General features: G+C 38.5%; 1 long non-coding RNA gene across 1 annotated transcript; it reads right to left on the reverse strand.

The window, feature by feature from the left end:
* Positions 1-19,320: 19,320 nt before the first annotated feature.
* LOC135088209 (uncharacterized) lies at positions 19,321-20,121 on the reverse strand. Its single transcript, XR_010260969.1, has 3 exons — positions 19,907-20,121; positions 19,583-19,721; positions 19,321-19,497 (listed from the first exon to the last, which is right to left on the reverse strand). It is a non-coding gene; the product is annotated as an uncharacterized LOC135088209 (long non-coding RNA).
* Between the last annotated feature and the right edge of the window lie 3,385 nt (positions 20,122-23,506).

Genomic DNA, 23,506 nt, shown 5'->3' on the forward strand with positions numbered 1-23,506 from the left:
GCGTTCCCAATATTGTACCTATTACAAACACAAATCTTGAAAATAACACTTTCTGTCATAAAAAATCAACGCTGCTCTCCCTTTAGCAGGCTAATGCAATGCAAATTTGAATGTCGTTTCGTGCTTTTTTCACAAAATTCATCCTTTGACATTTTTCCTGCAAGTTCTTTCGTACATTTTTTATTGTCTGGACGCACATTTCATTTCCGAACCAAACCGCTCTTCTTTCGGCATTGCTCGAGTTATTACAATGATTTCGGCGACTGCGCTTTTAAATTTTAAAGAGCTTGCTCGGGGCCAAAGGTTTTGATGTTTTTCCCGGCCCTTGTACCTTAATCCCGGATATTCAGATTGAAAAATTGTTAGGCAGAGAATAAAAGTTTTGGGGCAACGTGTTTTCGTAATAGAAGTGGGTTCTGTGACTCATTAGCGTCTTTGTGGGAGCCGGATTTAAAGAATGAATTCGTTTGAGGTGCGAAATGGAGACGTGAAAGAAAATTGGGACAAAAATATCCATTAAACTCGGCCCGATCCGTACACAAATAATGTACCTACGTTACATAAATATCGCAATCACAAATCCCTGTTATTCGTTACCTACCTACCCTACATTATCAAAAACGAAAAAGATAAGTAACAAGAATAGCATGTTATTAGAACGGCAGAATTTTTGCAGGCTCTCTCTGATTGATCTATAAGACAACCAAGAAAATGAATAAACAAGGAGGCACAAAAAGAACATATTAATGAATGATAGACATTCATGTTAAGGTTAGGACATTTACACACTATTTAATATACCTGTTTATTCTGATCATTTCTTTCTTTCCCCGCTGCTAAATATTTGGCCAGATTGGGCACAAACAAAGTAAGTAGTAATCACAGCCGCACACCCTCAACCTTCATACTTTTCTCAAACTGCTCACAATAAATCAAATATATTCCTAGGTAGTCCAATTACCAGTTTCTTAATTACAGTTCAAGATGTCAAAGTATGCTCGGCAGCTAATTAGCGAAGATATCGAGCGGCCTAATTAATACTCGCTTAGAGTTCGTCCAGAGGGTACTTGCAGGTACAAGCGGAGCTGATAGCGGATTTTGATGGACCATGGAATGGTTCCGCGCGTATTTTCTGTTAATTTCGCACTCAGGCAGACGCCGCTAGCGTACTGTTGCTTTCACTCCAGTATATGTTAGCAGGCGACGTGTGATGAATATTTTTTGATGAAATTGATATTAAAAATATACTGTTAACTATTTCAAAATTGCTTATAACTGGGGAGCCGATGCGTATACGTTTACAAACTACCGCCGAAAAAAAGTACTAAGTATCTTTATGACAAGGCTATACCTATAACATTATATCATCAAAATTTGCTCCAAAAATGCTTGCATGAAGAATTAATTACATTATTATTACAGGCATCCATCTATCCATCTATTCTCACACACTTTTCACTCGCCCTGAAGTTAATTAGTAGTATACATTTTTCCATAGGGCAGGGCACATAGTACGCAGAACTGACGGCCGATGGGGCCGAAAGGTTCTGGAATGGAGGCCGCGTACCGGAAAACGCAGCGTGAGACGTCCACCTACAAGGTGGACCGACGACATCGTAAAGGTAGCAGGGAAGCGCTGGACGCAGGCCGCTACCAATCGATCAACATGGAAAGCATTGGGGGAGGCCTATGTTCAGCAGTGGACGTCCTATGGCTGAAATGATGATGATGATGATACATTTTTCCGCCCACGCGTCGCCGCCCGCTCCGCCGCCCGCCCCGCGTTCAACTCCGCGTATGCACACGCACTGCCACTCTAATCAAGTTTTGTGTGCTCGCCATTTTTTGTCAGAAAACTCATTTTGCTGTGACATTATTTATTTTGGAGAAATTCTACAAGGAATTGTCGAATTAGGAAATCAGATTTAACTAAAGGCCAAGCCCTAGAAGTGAAGTTTATTACTTAATGAATATCTTAAGGAAATGAAGAGAATAATAAATTTGTTAGACGCTAATAATGTACTCTTTTGTGAGCTGAAAAGAACAATTTAATATTGTAACTAAGATTTCTTGTTCTTTGTTATACTCTGAATAAGATTCTCCGACTGCCTTTAGAGGGTGTTATTTTAAAAAATGTTGTTCCCCATCACAAAATTGTAAAACATTTCCACCTCTTTTGACATCCGAAAGTTGTACCTTATCCATACATGCTCTACCAAAGGATTTACCAATTCCCCGGCCGTGTCCGTGGCCGAGTTCGGGGTACCTCGGGAGGATATTTTATTCACGGGGCGGGCATCGAACGGGCTATCCTCGCATTTGGTTAAATATTACGGGCGACAGCAACAACTTGCGCTAAAATAAGGTGCGACAAGGAAACGCAGCTCGTGTGCGTGGCGCTGGCGGGACCACATCTCTTGGTAATTCATTTCAACTATGAAACGTACTTTTGAGGTTAAGATTTCTACCATCATTTCAGTTTTACTAATATTTAGCTGTTCCGTATGTGTGATTCCTGAATATCTCATTGATGAGAACCTATTTGATAGCCAGTTGTAATACGATGAATTTTGTTTTTATTGGTTTCATTTAATTTGAAAGATACGATATTACAACTCTGTATTAATATCCGACCCAACAAGTATTTTGCAGTCATTTGTGTTGTAAAAATGAAAAAAAAAAAACTATTGAACTTCGCAAAGTGGTACAGCTAGCTTGATGCACACGGCAAGACTTAACTCCTCCCCGAGGGACCAACCGTCCTTTTAAATATGCGCGGCGGACGCCTATCTACATATTATTGTCCGACACATACTAAACTTATGTATAAATCGCCCAAAGTTGGGCAAGAAATAGTTGATAAAAGTTTGTATCATGTAGGCTCAGGGGTCAACTGGTTGAGCCACAACAAGCGTCGGAAATGCGTCAACAATGAGGGTTTTCGCGATTGAAAAATCCGCCAGGTGGCAATACGTAGACGGGAGGTCCAAATGCTGCATGATTGGTGGATTTTGACATATCTGTCAATGTCATGTCAAAAATAACAAATCATGCAGCATTTAAATAAATAAATAAATAAATAATAAATTAAAAAAAACACCTGGACCTCCCGTCTACGTATTGCCATCTGGCGGATTTTTCAATCGCGAAAACCCTCATTGACAGCTTTATCACTTTAAAAAAAATCAAGAAAAGGACCCTAGACAAAGCAATACTCGTAGTCATGAAAAAATAATGAGCTGATAAGCTTATAAATCGGATGACAATGCAGTATAGTGATGTCACAGAGCTGCTGCTGGTATAAATGCTTGTTTTTAAGAAGGTTTTTTAATATTGTTTTTTCATTTCATGATGAAGCAATCATGAAATTGAATCAGACGCAAATGTTACTTTGTCTAATACAAGCAGGTAAGTATCGACTTATTGATGAGAAGTGTTACTTTCCCATAAACAAAAAAGAAAAGAAAATTTTACTTCTTTAGAACTTCGCGATACAGACGGAACGGTAACATTTCTTGAATCAATGTTTTATCATTCAAACTATTCAAGTTTGTAGTTTTTCATTGCAAAATGTAAAAACTCGACTTGAACACGAAATCTTTTATGCAGCGAAGGAAAAAATAGATTCGAATGTCGTAAACATTTAAATTTCAAAGTGCAATATTTCTATGAGGTTTGTTTCTTTTTGCCCTCATCTACGTAAAGAATGAAAATAATTTATGCAAAAAGGGCAAGATATTTAATTTAAAATCTAGTTGTCCCGTGCCTGGGACAGAGCGGTAGATAACAAGTTTTTATTTAAGCGAGATCATAAACTAGGGATTTTATTTAAAAAATCAGGGAGATACTGAATTCATGGATTCCTATAGATAAGACTAAAAGGACTGGATTTCTTTTTAAAAGAACGCAACATAGAATGTCAAGTTTGCTAACAGAACGCTGCTGCAAAGAATAAATTCCTGTAGCTAAGGGTGAGAAAATTTTTAGAAACACCCATTTAAATGAGCCAAAATTCCACAGACTTAAGAACAGACAAAGTCCAATGAGATATGAAATCTGTATAACAAAATCTTGACATTGAAAGTAATTCACGGAGTAAGTTCATGTTACTCATGCACATCTTCGCCAAACATCTACAATTGAAGAAACTTCCCCCTATTCCCTAGTTTGGAATCTTTATCTCGCAAAGTTTCGGTAATCCGACAAAAACTTGGCGCAGTCTGAACTCGGGACTGTGGGAACACAAAATGTTATTTTAATCAACAAAAAACCGTAATAGTTTTTTGCTTTTGTTTGTGTTCAGAATACTAAACTACTTAGAAAATAGAAATACCTATTAGTAGTAGATATAGAGTTGTACTAATGGAGGTGGCATGTTCTTATGTATTAGGTACAGGCAATCTGATTATCTGAATGGAAATAATGTTAAAGGGCGACTATGGCTCATAAACTAACTCGAGCATTGTGATCTCAGTAGGTATTTTGTGTCTCAGTTGTTGCCATCGATGGCTTAAGGAAGTCTTTTTCGGGAAGACTTCAATCTTATACGAGTACCTAATTCAACATGCAACATGCAAGGACGCAAGTTGCTGTTTAGCAAACCACGCTATAATTTTATTATTTATTTATTTATTTTCACCAACTTAAACTATCTTTACAGGTCAATAACCTAATGCGATAGCATAAATTATTTTGTAGGCAGGTACACTGTATCTACTTACACTAACTACTTATAACTAACAATAAAAAGTGCGGCTCTTACGAATTCACTCAGAGAACAATTAAACGGGTCTACTACTTCCGCTATTTCATTGAGACGTCTTGTGGCGCGTATGATGATGATGGTAGAACTGTAAGCAGTAAGCACTCATCATCATAATCATCATCACCTCAGCCATATGACGTCCACTGCTAAACATAGGCCTCCCCCAATGCTTTCCATGTTGCCCGGTTGGAAGCGACCTGCGTCCAGCGCCTTCCTGCTACCTTTATGATGCGTCTATGAATCAGTAAGGCCGGGTTCCCACTATGCCGGACTGGCAGATCTCCCGGTCCGGTAAAATCGCCGGAAGGCCTAGCGGCGGTACAAATTGTATGAAGATGTTCACATTATCCCGGATCTGGCTTTTTCGCCGAGCCCGGCATTTTTACCGAGCGTTTTGTCGCTACAAAATGCCGGCAAAATCACCGGACCGGAGTAATGTGAACGAGTTGCGGCCCACCCCGCCGCGCCCTTGCTTCCCGCCCCGCCCCGCCCGTGCTCCCCGCACTTCATTCGGCTCGGATTTCGGATCCGGTGATCCGGTGTAATGTGAACACCCTTGTCCGGTGTCCGGTTTACGGCAGAAATGCCGGTCCGGCATAGTGGGAACCCGGCCTTAAACATCTTTCAAGCAGTTTTTTCTCGCTTAGCCGAAGTTCGCGCTAACTTTTCGCCGCGCACTAACCACGAGCGACTCCGCTTGACGATTGTTTTCCGGCTTTGTTTTGTTTTTCCGTATTTGTTTTAGAAAGCCACTTTTGACTTTTGTTCTTGACTTGACGCGAGAGTATTTTCTTTGGGAACTTATTGTTGATCTTTGTCTTAAGCCCCGAACAAGCTTGGCGTCGCGGCATGACCACGTGAGTAAATATTTATATTTCTGCGCCAATAGAAATAAGTTATTTCGCGGATAAATAAGACTAACAAACATTAACAATTTTTATTGATTCCTGGTGTTGTCAAAGAAATGGCCTACCCATTTCTTTCACTAGGTAACCCTTGTAGGTAGGTAAATAGGTGGGTCCTTGAATCTTCGATTGCTAGTGATAAACGAACCAAATCAAACCAGAAAATAAGTAATTAATGTATAATCTTTATTAAAATTTCTTAGCGAATAGAGTCGCTTCTCAAACTAAATTTTAAATAAAAAACTTGAAAAAGTCGAACTGCCTAAGGTGGGACTCGCACCCACGACCTTCCGCTTACTTCCGCTTCGTGGGTTCGTGTCCCGCCTTAGGCAGTTCGATTTTTTCAAGTAGGTTATTTAAAAATATTTAAAATATAATATAATTCAATGCCCTTTCATTCCAGTTATTTGACACTCTGCTATCTACATCTGGATCACTTGTATCTCAGATTACGCATAAAATTGTCGAATTATTTTTTAGGTTCGATCAATTCGTCATCGCCCATTGTCTAGCTAATGAATCGATTAATAGCGTTCCGAAAGCCGAGGCGAGGAAACGAAGCTTAGCGCTCACTTAGTCGACTCGCTCACAAAAGAACTTAATTTTTTATTTCATTAGTCGCCGTTAAATTAATTCCGTAATTAACTTTTCATAACAGACCCATTCCGGAGTTTACAATTTGTACGGCTGAATGATGCTTTTTATTAATTTGAATTTAGTTTTTCCTTTAGATAATTAAGATGTAAGATTAATACGAGATAAAATTAATCATGAAACATTTAGATATAGTTACTACTTACTTACTGTATGTAAGTAAATGAACGTGCTCAACATTTTTCAACAAAACTTTTAATTAATTAGAGACCGGAACGAGGAAGAACCTGCCTTTATAGTTGTATTTTTGGTCTTTTTTTTACCTTCGATTTGTATGAAAATTTTATAATCTTTAGCCAATTGCAGATGATTTAAATGTCATCATAACTAAACTCTACAGCTTGATGAGTTTGTTGACCATTACTACTACTAGATAGATCTTGCGTCTTATGACGTCAACTACTGAACATTTGCTACCCAGAAATGGTTTTAAAAACGTTAAATAGTCAGTTTAAAGGTTCTGTCTCCTTCATCAGGTCGTCGGTCCACCGAGCGTTGCAACTAACGCGCAGTTCTGCGCTTTTGTCAAATGGTCTCCATTCAGAACTTATACACTCGAGCGCCGTATTTCTATTCGAAGAATCCTGATTGGTCACGTTCGGTAAAGACTCAAACAGTTCCTTGATTTAGGTGTAGGATACATTAGTTGTCGGGTCGAGCGAGTGGCGCCCTCTCTTATTTCCCTGCGCTAAGAATGACTTTACTTTACGCCAGGAATGAAACTGCCCAGTGGTAAGGATGGTGATGCATTGAGAGCAAGTATTTCGTTAATTTTAAATAACTAATTAAGTTAAGATAATTTCGTGCTTCATACATCAATAAGCAGTAACAGTAAATTAATTACATTTTATTAAAATTATTTTAGCAAGTTATGTATAAGGGCACTTAGGAATTACTTTTTTAGTCCAAGAGGAGGTTTTGACAACCCATTTAGTCATATTTCCACCAAGGAGTCTGGTCTCCCCAAGTTGGCAAGACAGTGGAGAATTTGGGTTACCCTGAATTAATTTGTCTCGCCCAGGCCGACCGCCCAATCTAAGAAAACTGCAGACGTAAATATAAAAAAAATAGTATAAATTAATATGTAAATGTAATTCACATAAGTCGACCTACTTTCGCCTCCAAGTGCATCCCACCCCAACAGTGGTAAGTGAAACTTTTGATTTGCGACGCGCGCGCTCACAAGTTGCTCTCTATGACGCGCTCTAAGTGCATATTTATTAAACGCTGCACCTGCTGCGAATGTATCTGTTCTGCCCGCAACTTTTGCAACGGTAATTGAGAAGAAGCCTTATTTTTGCTAGGTTAGACATGCTTTTGGAATGACTACTGATGAAGCGCTGATGAGCACATAGGCTGTAACAATTTCAGTTCAGTAACAATTAGATACTCGTTTATTATGAGTTAGATGCTAGGGGTTGATTGGTTGCATTTCAATGTACCAGAGTACATTGTGCATGATCGTAGTCAATAAGAGTCATGAGAATTAGAACATTGAACTGTCAGATACATCCCAAAGATAGAACTTTTCAGCAGGTGTATTTTAAAATGTGCCAAGTCAAATAAATATTGTGCTTAGTTTGTACATCAGTCAGTATAGTCACTACTTACTATACCGGGCAGTTAACGCGTGCTTAAAATCTCAATGTAAGTTTACAGCGCCAATTTACGGTCCATCTGACTTACGGCCCCTTCACACTGGCGATAAAACGCCGACATTGTGGTGCGCGTGCGACACGAGAACGCTTCTAGTTTTATCGCCGCTTCAGATAATCGCTGGACGCGTTCGCTTTATTGCGTGCACTGAGACGCGCTTGTAAGTGTGAATGTTACTTTCGAATGTGACGGAGATCCCAAGAAGTAAAAAAGAAAGTATTCTTTGCACCAAATTAAGTAAAACCCTTTTAAAAACTAAAAGGGGTTAGTGTGGGGACTAGATTACAATAGTAACATCGTATTTTGCTATTCCAATTATTAAATACAGATTGGCCTCATCTCTCTTTAGTAACTAATTTAACTTCGATTTACACTATTCTATGAACATAATGATGAGTCAAAAAAAAAAAAAAAAAAAAAAGTAACAAGCATTTGAAATGGCATTTGACTCAACCAACGAAACATAGGTACTTTGACTTAAAGAGTGCCAATAAAGGAGCTTCAGACGAATCACGATTTGTCAACGACAATGGTAGGTGACTGTGAGACACAAAGCCTATTTTCTGAAATGGTAAAACATTGTTCCGTTTCGAAATTAACCTCTTAAATCATACTGAAGTGAAGCAAATGGCAACATTTTCTACCAGCTCCCCTAACTAAGCCGGCGTACCATTTGCGTCATATCATTCAAAATTCCCAATCCAGCCCCAATGGATTCGCTATCAAACGCCACAAATCATGCACGATCGTGGGCATCTCCAAAATTGTGCCTGCATTCAATTCTGGGAATGCAGGCGTTCCATTCATATTACAAAATGTGCTGGAAAATTCCGTAACATGCGCTGTGATGACGCAGCGGTCCGTCAGACGGCCCCAGCGGCCGTCATGCTGCATGACGGGAAAATAAATCTTCTCAACTTAGAATAGGAGTGTGCTGTGTGCGCGCTTAGTCATCATGATGCACAGATTAGCCATTTATTCACGAAGTAGGGTGTGAGCAGTCACACCTTTCTCGTTACTCACAATAAACACAATTTGAATTTGAATTTTACTTCCACCTTTATAATTTTTATTTTTTCAGTCGTTACGGTTCTAGGCATGGAACAAATCAGGCAATTAGGAACTCATTTGACCCGATTTAAAATAGAAATAAAAAATATTAGAAATAGGATAATTAGAGTGGCAGGAATCTTTATTCATATCAAGAAGATAGAATAAGATGAACCCGTCTTGGATCAATTTTATGATGGGCGAAGCTTACAGCACTTTTCATTTCTCAAATAAGTAGTGGCATTTTCACAAAAATGTAACACGATAAAGAGCTTCATAAATTACACTTATCCATCTATCACTGACACTAGCATCTCCATCGGAGCTTCATCCCGCCCGGTGTACGGTGACGTCACCAAATCTCCCGGCCCGGCGCATTGTGGCAAAAATGCACGCGCAACGAAACGGCGGCTGAGGGGCTATCGTTTACCGAGCCAGGTGAAGTGCGGCCTGGGAATGAATGGAGTAGATGAAGTTCATGATTTTAATCTTATGTGACTCACTATTATGTCTATTATACCATTTCAATCATCAATTACTGACTAAGCGTGAAATTCATAAATGAATTAGGTACCTCATTTTAAAAGAGTGTAACGTAACTTAATGTGTAGCATAATGGATCAACAGACTGGACGAAGAAGCTCTGTTCTCTGAGCATAAAACATACTTACTTAGTTTTACCTAATGACTTAAAAATGTTTAGAATCTGCGTAAATCTATCTTTCTACTTATTCATCTAACATTGACATACCAGAAACCATGCACATTATATCATTCCATCTAGCATCCTTATCTGTCATAGTGTGACGTCAATAAATCTCTCGGCTGGGAAGCATTTGAGGGCAAAAATGTACGCGCAACGAAACTGTGGCTATCTTTCAAAGCCAGATAAATAGCGAAGTTGGAAAAGAATGGAGTGGGAGTTCTTTTGAAAACTCTATTTGTGTGTCCCTTTTTCTCAAGTTCCCAAAGTTTGAAATGATTGAAAAGTAACATGGATGAAGGCATGGGAAAAATTCTAATTTGTAACAAATGTTTTGAAGCACTGTATAAATCAAGTGAAAACGAATTCAGAATCTTACTCTCAGGTCTACGTTAACTAGTTTTTTTTCTTAAAGCAGGATTTTAAAGAAATCTAATAAAAAATAAGAAGATGCATGCCTACTCCATGCCTTTATCCATTGCTTGTCTGCTAAAGGGTTCGCAATGCACAATGCTTGTATCAGCGATGTTCGGCGCCCACGCCCACTCCGGTCCGCTATTTTGTAAATACTTTCACACTACATTTTAGGGGGGACGACTGAGTAAGGCTTTGGAATTTGCGAATTTCCAAGAGTGCCGCAAGGGGCAATCATCGGCCCTGTGCTATTTTGGATTTTTAGAAGCAATTCTGATTTACATAGAGTGGCATAACTTTAAAAGGAACCAGCAGTACGCAAAAAATGCAAGAGTGTCAATTTTATTCTTGTTTAGTAGTTGTCATGATGCATCTAAATATACGTATACTTTGGAGCAACGTGAATTCGTGAGATATAACATTTTGCAAGATTTTTTCATGTAGATATTTAAAGACTGAAGACAAACTGTTTTGAAGTGGTACACAATTACACAAATCAACTAGTGCGTTTGGAGAGCAGCTCTAAGTTACGGTCTTGAAGCAAACTCGTCCATACAAGCGAAACACATGGTCCAGTTTACCCTATGCGGTAATAGTTGTTCTGTTTTGTCTCGTTTGTGGAGTGTAAATGTATTGTTAATACACTGCAATTTTCATGTCGTAAAAATCAGTGGCTTAGCTAATTATAGGTCCTAGCTGTATAGGCAATAAATAGTGGTACACGAGATAGGTGATATTAGATTATTCTAACGTTGAAATACGAGTAGTAACTTAATAAACAATTATTTAACAGCAACATTGGTTCATTTTCAATTTACCAAAATAGTATTTACAATGTTTTAAGCAGGATTTACTTTTGAAATATGAGATTAACTCATTTTCCTGTAAACTTTTGACGCGACGGAACTTATTAAAGCAGTTTATTGTGCGCCATAAATAGTGTTTAAACCGACAAAGCCACTTCAATCTCGTTACTGCGATGCAAAAAGGCGTTGTAAAACTAAATAGTGGAGCGGATCTGCCGGATTACAAGTTGGAACCAGGGATGTTATGGATATCCGTAACCGTAACCGAAACTATCGGATATCCGAAATAAAAAATATCCGAAACTGATTTAATAGAATCGGGTAGTTTCGGATAAAGGCGGAGTCAAAATTTTTATATTTTTAAATATTTTTTTACTTGTCTGGCATTCCCTGGCACCATCTAATATCCTCGTCTGTTTCACCTTTATTATAGAATGTCGTCGTAGTACATAAAGTGGATGTGGGTCACGCTCACGCAGCATATCAGTTTCACATTTTTAAAATTCTAATATCCGTAACCGAAGTTATGCGAAACTTTCGGATAATCCGGAATGATTTCATATCCGTAACCGAAACCAGTATAATATTATTCTAATATCCGTAACCGTATCCATAACCGAAACTTCATATTATCCTTAACATCCCTGGTTGGAACAACTGGGACAATGGGCGTAGAGTTACCGAGGGCTGGATGATGGAGATCTGTTAGATATTTAGGTAAATAATTAGGTTTGCTTGTTACAACTAAGCCTAAATACCTAGAACTCCACATCAAACAGAGCGGATACTATGACGACTAGATTACGGCTAAGTCTACTTCAAAATACATATAATGTTGTCAATAAAAGCTAGTAGTTAGTACATGATACTGTAAGCTGAAAATGTCTTAGTACTTGTACTCATGACAATAATAATATTGCCCCTGCAGGATCCAAAATTAGTAATAATATTACATTCGATCAACTTACGACTCTATCAGAAAAAAAAAATTTTGCTTTAAAATAAAAGTGTAAATTTTTGATTAATAATTTATTGTTCTGAACGATTACGCTTGATTAATGTTATGTTAGTTGATGTGTAGTTACCGATACAAATATTGATAAAAGCGGTTGGCGAACGTCGGTGTCAGACGCCGGGCGCGCTGCAGGCGTTTCATTACGTGCCGCGACTGTTGACGGGCGGGACTTGCGCGGCTCGCGAGCGGCGAGCAAATGTTCGGAGACTGGCTCGTCGAACGTACGCATATCAAACCTTGAATTTGTTCGGCGAACGTCGGTGTCAGACGCCGGGCGCTCTGCAGGCGTTTCATTACGTGCCGCGACTGTTGACGGGCGGGACTCACGCGGCTCGCGAGCAGCGAGCAAATGTTCGGAGACTGGCTCGACGAACGTTCGCATATCAAACCTTGAGTTTGTTCGGCGAACGTCGGTGTCAGACGCCGGGCGCGCTGCAGGCGTTTCATTACGTGCCGCGACTGTTGAGGGGCGGAACTCGCGCTGCTCGCGAGCGGCGAGCAAATGCTCGGGGAATAGTTCGACGACCGTTCGCGTAACAAACTTTGCAAGCCTGTTCGATTCGGTGAATGTCGGTGTCGACGCCGCGCGCGCTCCAGGCATTTTATAATGTGCCGCAAATGTTAACTGACGGGAATCGTGTGGCTAACGCGTGGCGAACAAACTGAAAGGGCGTTAATTTTGCTTCAGATATTTGATGACAAAAGAACGTTGGAAACTTAGGCTTGGTTTCACTAAAACTTGGGGTTACGAATGAGTTCGGGACGCATATCATAGGGCTCAAAAAACTATCACCAAAATCATCTACCATTTTATCACAATGACATCCTCGCTCCCCATTCTTCACGACACTGTGTCTCTTCAGTCGCTGTTGGAGGACCTAGCTCGTGGCGCTACAACAGACCGAACGACTGTTGAAGTCTGGCGAGCGCGGATTAACACTTACACTTCACCTGCCCGGTGCCACGGCAGTAAAGTTCATAGCACACTTATCAACTCGGAAAGGGATCAACACCGTATCACCTTTCTCCGCGAGGCGAGGCGTTTACGTCCATTAGGGGGTCCATCTCATTTACATTGCAAATAGGCATTTTGGAAAATCTCACGTGAGATTAGGGGGTGGGGGAGGGGGTCTGGCAAAATCTCATAAAATCTCACCAAGGGGCGGGGGGCTTAAAAACTAGCCAAAATTATCTCACGCAATTAATGGACGCCCCCTTATTCGCACTACGGTGCGGTATAAAGGACATAGCACATTTATCAACTCGGAATCGTATCCGTATCAACTCGAGGCGGTCAGTATTCTTCGTATGAAACTCCGTACTACAACGCACACTTATACGCTCCGTAACGTAAACGCCTCGCCTCGCGGTTAACAACGCGGCGACAGGCGATACGGTGCATTGATCCCTTTCCGGGTTGATAAGTGTGCTTCGTCCTTAATTGTGCTCGGTAATGGCAGCCGCTCTTGCGCGGGGTGTACGCACTACATGATTTTCAGCACCAGGTAATTGCTGGTTAAATTCTGAGCTAAGGTTATGTTGTGTGCAAATGGTTGATTAATTGCTTCGGAGATTGGATTTTCTGATAGCGTTTTAACATACTGGAATTAAAATGAAAGAAAATTGTGTTTGAGTCCAAAATGAAAGAAGTACGATTATATGAAATCAGAAAATGGTACGAGGTTCACCTGAAATACTCAACCATAGAGTAACTGGTTATGTTAGCATTAACTGCCGAAACACAACAGGCATTGTTGTTATGGCGACAGATATAGGAAGTAGCCAGACTCTACATTCACAAAACAATCAAGCCTATTCAAACGATTACTATACTCGTATTCATGCAAATACCTTTGTTCTCCTACACAAGTAATAGCCGGGTTCTCAACCACTGTGAAGTCCGGATCGAAGAAGCTAGTAAGTAAATTAAAGGTCGCAAGCTCAATACGGTCTGCATTCAATCCCAGACTGATTGCAGTATAAGCGGGGTATTTTACTTCCTGGCCGATTTGTCTTCTGTGATTGAATATTCTAGAACTTAGTTTTTTTATCCACAACGAGGAAGCTCTTGGCCTGTATCTCACGTGATGGTAAGTGATTAGGTAAGTTACTGACTTGCATCCCCATGAACTCATGAATTTCAACGAAAAACAAGTATGACAACAATAAATATTTTCAAAGAAATACTTAGTCGTACTTACAAAGGCTTAATATTGTTCGCCAAAGTTAGTTATTATCGACTCATAGGGCTCGTTCCACCCACAAGGTGAACCGACGACATCATAAAGGTAGCAAGAAGGCGCTGGACGCAGTCCGCTACCAACCGGGCAACATGGAAAGCATTGGGGCAGGCTTATGTTCAGCAGTGGACGTCCTATGGCTGAGATGATGATGAGGAGGGCTCATTCCTATATACGGCAATCCAGTTTTGCGGGATACAGTAATGCAGGATGCAAACGGGATCCTGCGAAAAACGGAATGTCTCCGTGGACAACAAACCCTCATATTGTCTACTGCAGGTATATTAGGTACGTACTTGCAGCATTTCCTTCGTGAAAAAGGTATCGATATAATTAAAGTCACAAAACAATCTTAGCCTGAGTTGCACCACCTATAACTTTGACCGTATCTATAACGATAACCGGTGTTTTTTGTATGGAGTTTGACAGATTTTTGACGTTTGTCAAAGTTAAAATAAGATGGTGCAACCCAGCCTTAAAGTTTGGCATAAAAATGGCGTAAGTTTATGGCTTGATCATAACGGGGTGTTATTAATTTAGTTTAAAGTTTCAATTGTGTACTAATATTTACACAATTTGTTTATCAATCTGTGTATCTCCGAACAAAGACGACCACGGTGGTGTGGCCGTCCAAACCATCCAAATCAAGTAATTAGAAATCCCTTAAGGTTATACCAAAATTTAATCAATACACAATTTGGTGATTAGATCCAATTAGTAGACGTATCGAACAACAACTATTTGCAATTTAGATTAATTTCAGTTAATTACGATCTTGGCCAATAACTACTAAGTCAATAGTGCCTGTAGTGTTTGCGAAGTTTCGAGTGTTAATTAAATCATTACTATTATTGGTGATTGGTATTAGTGTACTTCACCAATTACACAAAATTGAATTAAGTACCTTAACACCAAGAAGTTAAAACGGAATTTGCTACGGGGCACTGGAAGATACAAAAATACAAAATACAAAATATTTTATTTCATTACAAAAGTACATTAAATAACATACAGGGTTTGGAGTTTCCTTTTAAGCATACAGTTGCTTGTGTTAGGAAACACCGCTCTTGTGTTAACAATATTTAAGTAGAACTTATTCAAATCTCTATTGTACCGCATGTCAGTGTGTGTGTGTGTGTGTGTGTGTGTGTGTGTGTGTGTGTGTGTGTGTGTGTGTGTGTGTGTGTGTGTGTGTGTGTGTGTGTGTGTGTGCGCGTGCGTGCGTGCGTGCGTGCGTGCGTGCGTGCGTGCGTGCGTGCGTGCGTGCGTGCGTGCGTGCGTGCGTGCGTGCGTGCGTGCGTGCGTGCGTGCGTGTGTGTGTGTGTGTGTGAATACGAATTTTTTATCCATTGAAGTTATCAGGAAAGCCTATTGAAACGATACAAAGAGACTGTTACTTTACCTTCGGATGGTTCTATAAATATATTTCAAAACATAAGCAGCCTATTTAGAAATAAAAAAGATAACATCAGACTTTACAATCATCTGTCAAATTAAATTGAATCTAGTCGACAAGACTCATACAGACATTATACTAGAGATTCCCATCCGATCCTCTGTAACAGATCCACCAAGAATTAAAAATCACAACCGATCCCCTTATAATTTTCAATTCAACGTCGCGTAGTCATTACGTCATTGTATTTCTAAGCAAGTAAATATAGGTGAGTTCAGTCACCTAATAATACTAATAGGGATAGAATAGAGGTCATAACTTATAAGTATCACAAAAACTTTGAAGATTAATGTAGATTCTTGTAGGTAAATGTAACACAACTAGCTGTTTTGTTTATTTAGGCTGTGACCCAATTTTCGTAGAAGAGAGCTTAACTTTCCTTGGATAGTATAGCAAATAAAAACTTACTTTACTATTTGAAAAGTTTAGTTTTATTTGGTTGTTTTGGGAATAAAAGTTATTGTGTTACTTGAAGTCAACGCTAAGATAGAGATCATTGTGAAAACTACTTTAAGGACACTACTGTAGTAAGAAACGAGTGCAATTTGAAATTACTGAAAAAGAGCCTTTGGATTCATAGGTATTAAAAACTCGTGATTGATCACGACGAGTTTTTTAATAATCTGGTGTAATTTCCTAACATTGCGACAGGACTTCCGCAGATAAATCTGTCTTTCAGAACAAATTGGTTCACTGGTATTATTCGTGAAAAAATTTAATTCAGAATGGCTTTCTTTTCAATCCATTGTCAAACGTGTTCAAACTAAAAGAACAGGATGATTTTTCATTTCAATCAGCATTATTTGCGTTGCGTTTCGTTCGCGCTCCGATCTCTTTGACAAATCTACACACTCCAGTTCAATTTCCTCGTCTCGCAGCCTTTTTGATCTTCCCGAGCCCTCTGTAAACAAATATTAATATATTTTTTGTTATCGATATTCGTGTTTTCCGTTTCCAATAATACGATATTGAAACGTAACTAACAAAAGATTCCGCCAAATTGCGTGGAACGGAGCGGGGGAGGTGTATTGTATTGATATAGGTATTGACGTATTTAAATGAGTTACATTTTATTCACTGTCAGCATTATAATGAGTTAACATAACATTATGCGGATTAAAATTCTAGGAACAGATTTTTATATGTAATTTTGAAATAAAATTGAGCTGAAGGTTTGTAATTTTTGATTAATGAGATAAAATGTTGATAACAACACTTCATGAACTCTTCATCACCATGAAGTTTATTTACAGGTATCTTGGTTTTTGGACTGCTCATAATATGAGCCATGATAACATCTGCGGTAGCTCATAAAATTTCACGTCAGGGCTTGATGAGTATAGCCGTCAAAACTATGACAAATCAGTTTACTTACAAACAGAACATTAGTCATTGTCACGATTATGTTAGTGTCACGAGTGATAAAGAAACGTTCGATGCTAAACTTTTTCACGTTAATACAACCCTAATTGAGTTCCAAAACATGTATTTTGTCTTTGATTTTTGTCTTCCTTTTTGAATTTTATCAAGACTAAAAAACACACTTAAAAACCATGCGGAGAATATCCAAAGTGCGACTTTATTTTAGAGTCCGTAAACCGTACGAGCTATCTACTCGCACGCATCTCTAGTATTGGACGATCACTTTTACCACCCCTTTATGTTTAAAGATAATAAATCCAGCGCCGCTGGATATCTTTTGAATATTTTGGGGGAGCAACTGTTTTCGATGACAAAACGCCATGTATAATCTGAACTCGGCATGTTTTGGGTGAATTATAACAAACATTAGGTATGCCTGAAAAGCTGAAAAGAAAACTAACGCAAGGCGATGTCTCTATGTAATACAAACAGTCGACTTGTTATTATGTCCCAATAACTCCGTCTGATAGTTATCTTTTAAGTTTTCACACTTATACCACTGAACCAATTTTGATAAGATGGATTGAAGCTTGGAGAAGTGAATATACGCTACTTTTTGTGACGGAAATAAAACATGAAGGGGTTAAAATAGACTTAGGTGACAGGAAAATGGGTTAGTATAATAGGAAATATAGGAATCAATCATTTCTCACGGTGTTGACATAAAACCTTATTATTTTACTTTAGTAAAATAATATTGAGTGATTTGGAAACGGAGACGTGCATGTGATCTTTCTAAATCACCCGGGCAAATGCCAGTTTGTTAAAAAAGTATTTACTTCAAATCCATATTTAACATTAAATAATTATTACATAAAATTAAAAAAATACAGCTTAAATGACCTCTGTAACCACCTGCTAAACCTTTTCCAACCTACCTACCTTTCCAACCTTTTTAATCTTAATGATTGTTATATTAATTAACAATACCTACTTACATAAGTACTTGTGGCGTTTTATCGTTACGTTTACAGTGCCTCTACCATGAGTTTACCTACCGAGCATCTCGCTATCGAGGGCGTAAAAAAATGTATGGCAAATTGTACAGCGCCTCTAGCGGTTAGTAGCTGAACCACAGCAAAACTAAAAACACTACCATGAGTTCATCTCAAATCGTTAGGTAAAAAACCTATCTAAATGAATATGATAGCGACTAAAGTTTTTATTTAGTTTCATACAAATAACTTACCATGAGTTGCAATTTTCAAAGATGTCATCGAAAAATACCTTAGCTGTCACAGTAACGTAACTCACTGGCTTATTGACGTGTGAAAAGCAAAATAAAATTGTGGTTTTAGGTCATTTTAGGTGTTTTCTTTATTAAATTATGTCGGAAATAAGTTTATTACGATGGAACATGTTATCAGCATGTAGGCAGGCCTCCCACTAGGTGGACCGACGATCTGGTGAAAGTCGCGGGAAGAACCTGGATGCGGGCACATTGTGGAGATCCTTGGGGGAGGGAGAGGATGCTGCGTTTCCCAGAGATATGCGAGGGAATTGTGTCGTGCGAAGATGTCTAGCTGTGCTGTGAAAAAGTGTGCGGGTTTCCACCAAAGCTGTGCGAGGAAAATGTATCGTACACATCCTGTGTAGCAGAGATTTGAAAATGCTCATTAGTGTTTACAGCCTGAGCCTTTTCTACCAGATATGTGCTGACCGAGGCGAGTTAAATGAAGCGATTCTATTGGTTCTTTACAAACACATCCTTCGCTACGCATCCTCGCACATCTCTTACGAGATCATGATAGAAAGCTAATCCGACAATGAATAAAATATGTATTTTCATAAGTTGAAATTTACTTTTGTTTTTAATCAATCTGTGTATTATGTATTAGGTTTTGTGAAATAAATAGTCAATAAAAATTAATCATTTTATTTTCAACTAGCTTTTGCCCGCGACTTCGTCCGCGTGAAATTTAGTTTGTCACAGATCGTCATAATTATAGCCTATATGTATGTTAATCTGGGTTATAAACAATAATACTGTAAAGTTTCATCAAAATCCGTTCAGTAGTTTTTGCGTGAAAGAGTAACAAACATCCAGACATCCAAACTTTCGCATTTTTAATATTAAGTAGGATATTAGTAGGATATGTATTTACTTAATTATTATTACTGACGAGATTGCTACCATGTATGTTTAGTGACCATGAAAGATTAAAACAATATAATGTAGGTATTTATTTAATTATAATATCTTAAGTTTTACAATAATATCTAAGGTAGGTATATCCATCCAGTTACCCTAGGTCTTTATTATGGATTTAATTTACAAGTTGTTATTTACAAGCACTCTGCTCTAAATCCTTTGGCTTCAGGGAAGAACCTGGACCGCCACCAGTCCAGTGTTCCCTTGGCAGCTCTGTATGCGAGTTGCCTTCTTCTTGCTGTTTAAAGTCACTCCACACCTTAACAAATAAACATTACAAATAATAATGACGAAATAAGATAAAAGCAATCAAAATGAATAAAGTAGTAGGTATTTATACACACTTTTCTCAATTTCTCAGTAGTTTTCGTGTCGCCGGTGGCATCAGCATTTCACGTTCGCGTGTCCGTTAGTTCCACCCACCGTTGACTATTGTTGGCTCTTTCTTGGGGCCCTTCAGTGGGCATACTCAGATCGCCATATCTATAGAAAAACAACTTTATTGTATCTAGAAAATATAAATCTAGCACTCATATTACTGAATTTTAGCTAGGCACGTGGAAGTTATGCTGGAAAGGTTGTATTTCTCCAAAATAACCAGCTGAAAATTATTCGTTTAATTTCGAAATTCCTCCACTACATAGTATGTTTATTTTTACTTAACTTACCTTTCCATAAGTTCTACAATCGGTTTAAACGGATAGGCGCAGGTTCTCATTTTCCTATCGTGGTTAAAATCCAATTTTTTTGTGGAAAATTATTCATCAATAATCCTTCAACAAAACATGTTTTGTTATCTGTTGTCATGACAACAGCTGCGTCAAAGTCGCAATGACAAGAAATAAACAATACAAATTTAAAATCATCATGTTAATTCAGTTTTAAGCACTGTTCTAGGACACTTAAATTTTGCAGTGTTATTTTTGACATTTTCGTTATTTCCTACTCTATCTTTTCTATATAGTTAGAAAGGAGCGGCATTCGTTCTTTCATTCATCCATTCATAGAGTGTGAAGTTGGATACGTTAACATGCTCACCAACATAACATCACAAAACCATCGAATTATCGCTGGCGAGTAAAGTATACGGTAATTGAACTCATGGTATGATTTTAATGCAAACTTCATCGATTCACGTTTAAACTCTATCGACTGTAGTATACGAATACAAGTTTTCGATGGCAACTCATGGTAGAGGCACAGATAAAACAAACTTCCATTCACGCAGTTTAGCATAACCGTCGGACAGTTACAAGTGGCGCCGCCAAACAACGCTCGGAGGAAAACTTGGAACAATGGAGTCGTGGATGGAAGCGCGTCCGCGGTGACAAGCGCAGATGGAGCTTGTCACGCCCCGACCTCGCTGGGGCAAGGGGTGTGCCTAGTTTCTTGTGTCTTTTCTTTTTTTATGCAATACAAGGCAGGTATTTGACCGCAATCGCACCTGGTGTTAAGTGAGATGCAGTCTAGGATGGTATATATCTGCCCTATAAGTGCCTATTCCCTCTTATTTATTTTATTGTAAAGGAAGTAGGAAAACTTGGAAACAATGGAGTCGTGGATGGAAGCGCGTCCGCGCTGACAAGCGCAGATGGAGCTTGTCACGCCCCGACCCCGCTGGGGCAAGGGGTGTGCCTAGTTTCTTACATTTTTACTATTTTTTATATTGTAAAGATAGTTTACCTGCACACAGCACGAAAAAGCTACTACTGAAAAATACTTAACGTCTCATTTATGAACAATTTTAAAATGTATTTAATTCCCAATGCAATAAAAGTACCTAATTCAGATGCACTTAACACTAGAGTACACGCGCGGACTACTATAGTAGACCAGGGTAACATTTTACGCTATAACTTTTTGAAAACTTGCGCCAGAGAGCTGGCATTCCAGGAAAGCCTGGTTTACTAAATTTGTCAGTAAGCCAGTAAAGCTTGGGTCGCTAGAGTCTGCGCACTTTTCTAAAATTGGCCGTCAAAACTGCGGGTCTACTCATAAGCCCGAAATCACTCGACAAAAAAATTATGAAAGACTTGCAACAAATGGATTTACACCGTGTACCAGGCAGTAGAAAGTGATGAATACTATGACAGATAAAAAACTAATCATATTTTTTCAGTCATTTTTTTTTGTTAACCATGATCTCAGAGTGCAATTTTGGTCCAAAAAATTTACAATTTTTAAATCTGTTTATAATGTTTGATCCCAAATAGTTATATAAAGAAACTTTGATTATAAAATAACTATAATAAACACTTTTATCATTTACATAGTAATTCTATTCATAAATTGCTTATAAACTGATTTACAGTGATTTTAAATTGGCTTACCAGAGTAGGCCGCGCGTGTATTCGTGTAAAAAAAGGGGCGCGTGTACTGCAGTGTTAATATGAGCTATCTGGTCGTTCAAGCAATAAAAAAGAAAACAAAAGTTTTCAGAAACAACTTGCCTTTGAAAATATCATGCAAATATACTCAACATCAAATAAACCGCACCTTCCGCGACGCGAACTTTAAATATTTTCTTCTGACACAATCATGGTGCCCCAACAATATTGGTGTTATTTGAAAGCCCAATAAATAAACTTAAAGAAAAATACATTTATTTTTTTTATAAACACTTAACAGGTACCATAAATGTGACTTGAAAAAAGGCCTCACTTGGGGCTCACCTCTGGGAACAATTAGACCAATTTTTGTGGTTATAAAACCAAATAATGATATTACGTGTCCTTTTGTACAGATGGGTAGCGATTAATCCCAATTTAACAGTTTTATAGCCATAAAATTTGGCTCAAGCGTAACTACCTATTTTTTGAAGAAGTGACTCTGGATCCTTCTAAAAACACATTTTTGGGGTTAAAACCTTTCCTTTAATGAAATGAAGTTTAGAACTAGGCTTTCAAATGGAACCAATGTTGGTGGGAAGTGGGGATGCATTACGTTTGAGAAGTGCTTGTTGCGGGAGGTGCGATTTATTTGATGCCGAGTGTATTTTTACAGAATAATAAGACATTTTCCGAATTCAGAAGGGTTTGATTAGGTTTGTTATGTCATCACATTTATTACAACCATTAGGTACCTACTTTGAGTTTGGATTACTCAATTAAATATCTTACAGTCCAATTTTCAGACGGCTAGAAGAAAACACTTTTTAGCAATTATTATCACCATCTGTCATACTGCCTATCAAAGTGTAAAATAAATAAATAACAACTTTTTTTAAGTCAATTCTTATTCCGACACAGCCCTACAGTGCACCCCCGACCGCGCCATAACATTTTATTGCAATAACTGAATGTATTTTTTCGGGAAACCAATTGACGGGGTATCTATCCCGAAGATATAAATAAGTCCTTTGTTTTGACACATGTGACTTGCGGTTTGAATATTGCTAAATATTTCCTCGGGGATATAGTGCAAAATATTGTATCAGGTGTTTGTGTATAGAGAGGTTGTAAACTTCCTTCAATGTGATTGAGAGAAGTAATGGCTGAGTCATACGTCACGTCTGTAAACAGGCGATGTTCTCGGGGTCTGTTCAGTTTTAGTCAATTTATTCATAACAATATAAATCTGTTGTATCTACATGTTAATATATTTATTAGTACATCACTATGAAGTGTTTTTTCTCTTTATAACAGTATACCTCAGTGCCTTGATCATAATCTCTTAAACTGAAATAAAGAGCGTCTTAAGGATTTCAGTACCAAGTTTTTTCAGTAGGTATAAAAATCCAGAACATTCTAACGCAATTGCAATCAGCGTTCTCCGTATAAAAGTCCAGATATTCCTGGAGGATAGATATGAGCCGTGATATAGCTGATCGCCGTCGCAGCATGTCGCGATGAAGGGTCCCGCGGGACGCATACAAGGCGTGTGAGGCGGCGGCTCTGCGCACGCAGCGGGGGAAACGCGGCGGTTGAACGTCGGCGGTTTTTATTTCCTATCTAATATTGATCCATAAGGATAAAGAAATGAAAATTGTGATAGGTACGTACGTATATGCGTATAACAATAATAAAGAACATTCTGGCGGACGTAATTTCAAGAGGTATTTTAATAGTTATTTGCAGATTTCAATACCGCCACAAAAAAGTTGTCTTGTCTTATCTTTTGAATCGCAATATCAATTTCTGATCGTATCCTGTTTGACACCGAATATCAATATAGTTGTCAAACACTGAACCGTCCCAGCTATGACATTGACAGAAAGGCGCTACTATCAGACTGTAGATTAATCATTTAAAATTACAACAATATTATAG

The sequence above is a fragment of the Ostrinia nubilalis genome, chromosome 3, assembly GCF_963855985.1.
Source record: "Ostrinia nubilalis chromosome 3, ilOstNubi1.1, whole genome shotgun sequence".
NCBI classification, from domain to species: Eukaryota; Metazoa; Arthropoda; class Insecta; order Lepidoptera; family Crambidae; genus Ostrinia; species Ostrinia nubilalis.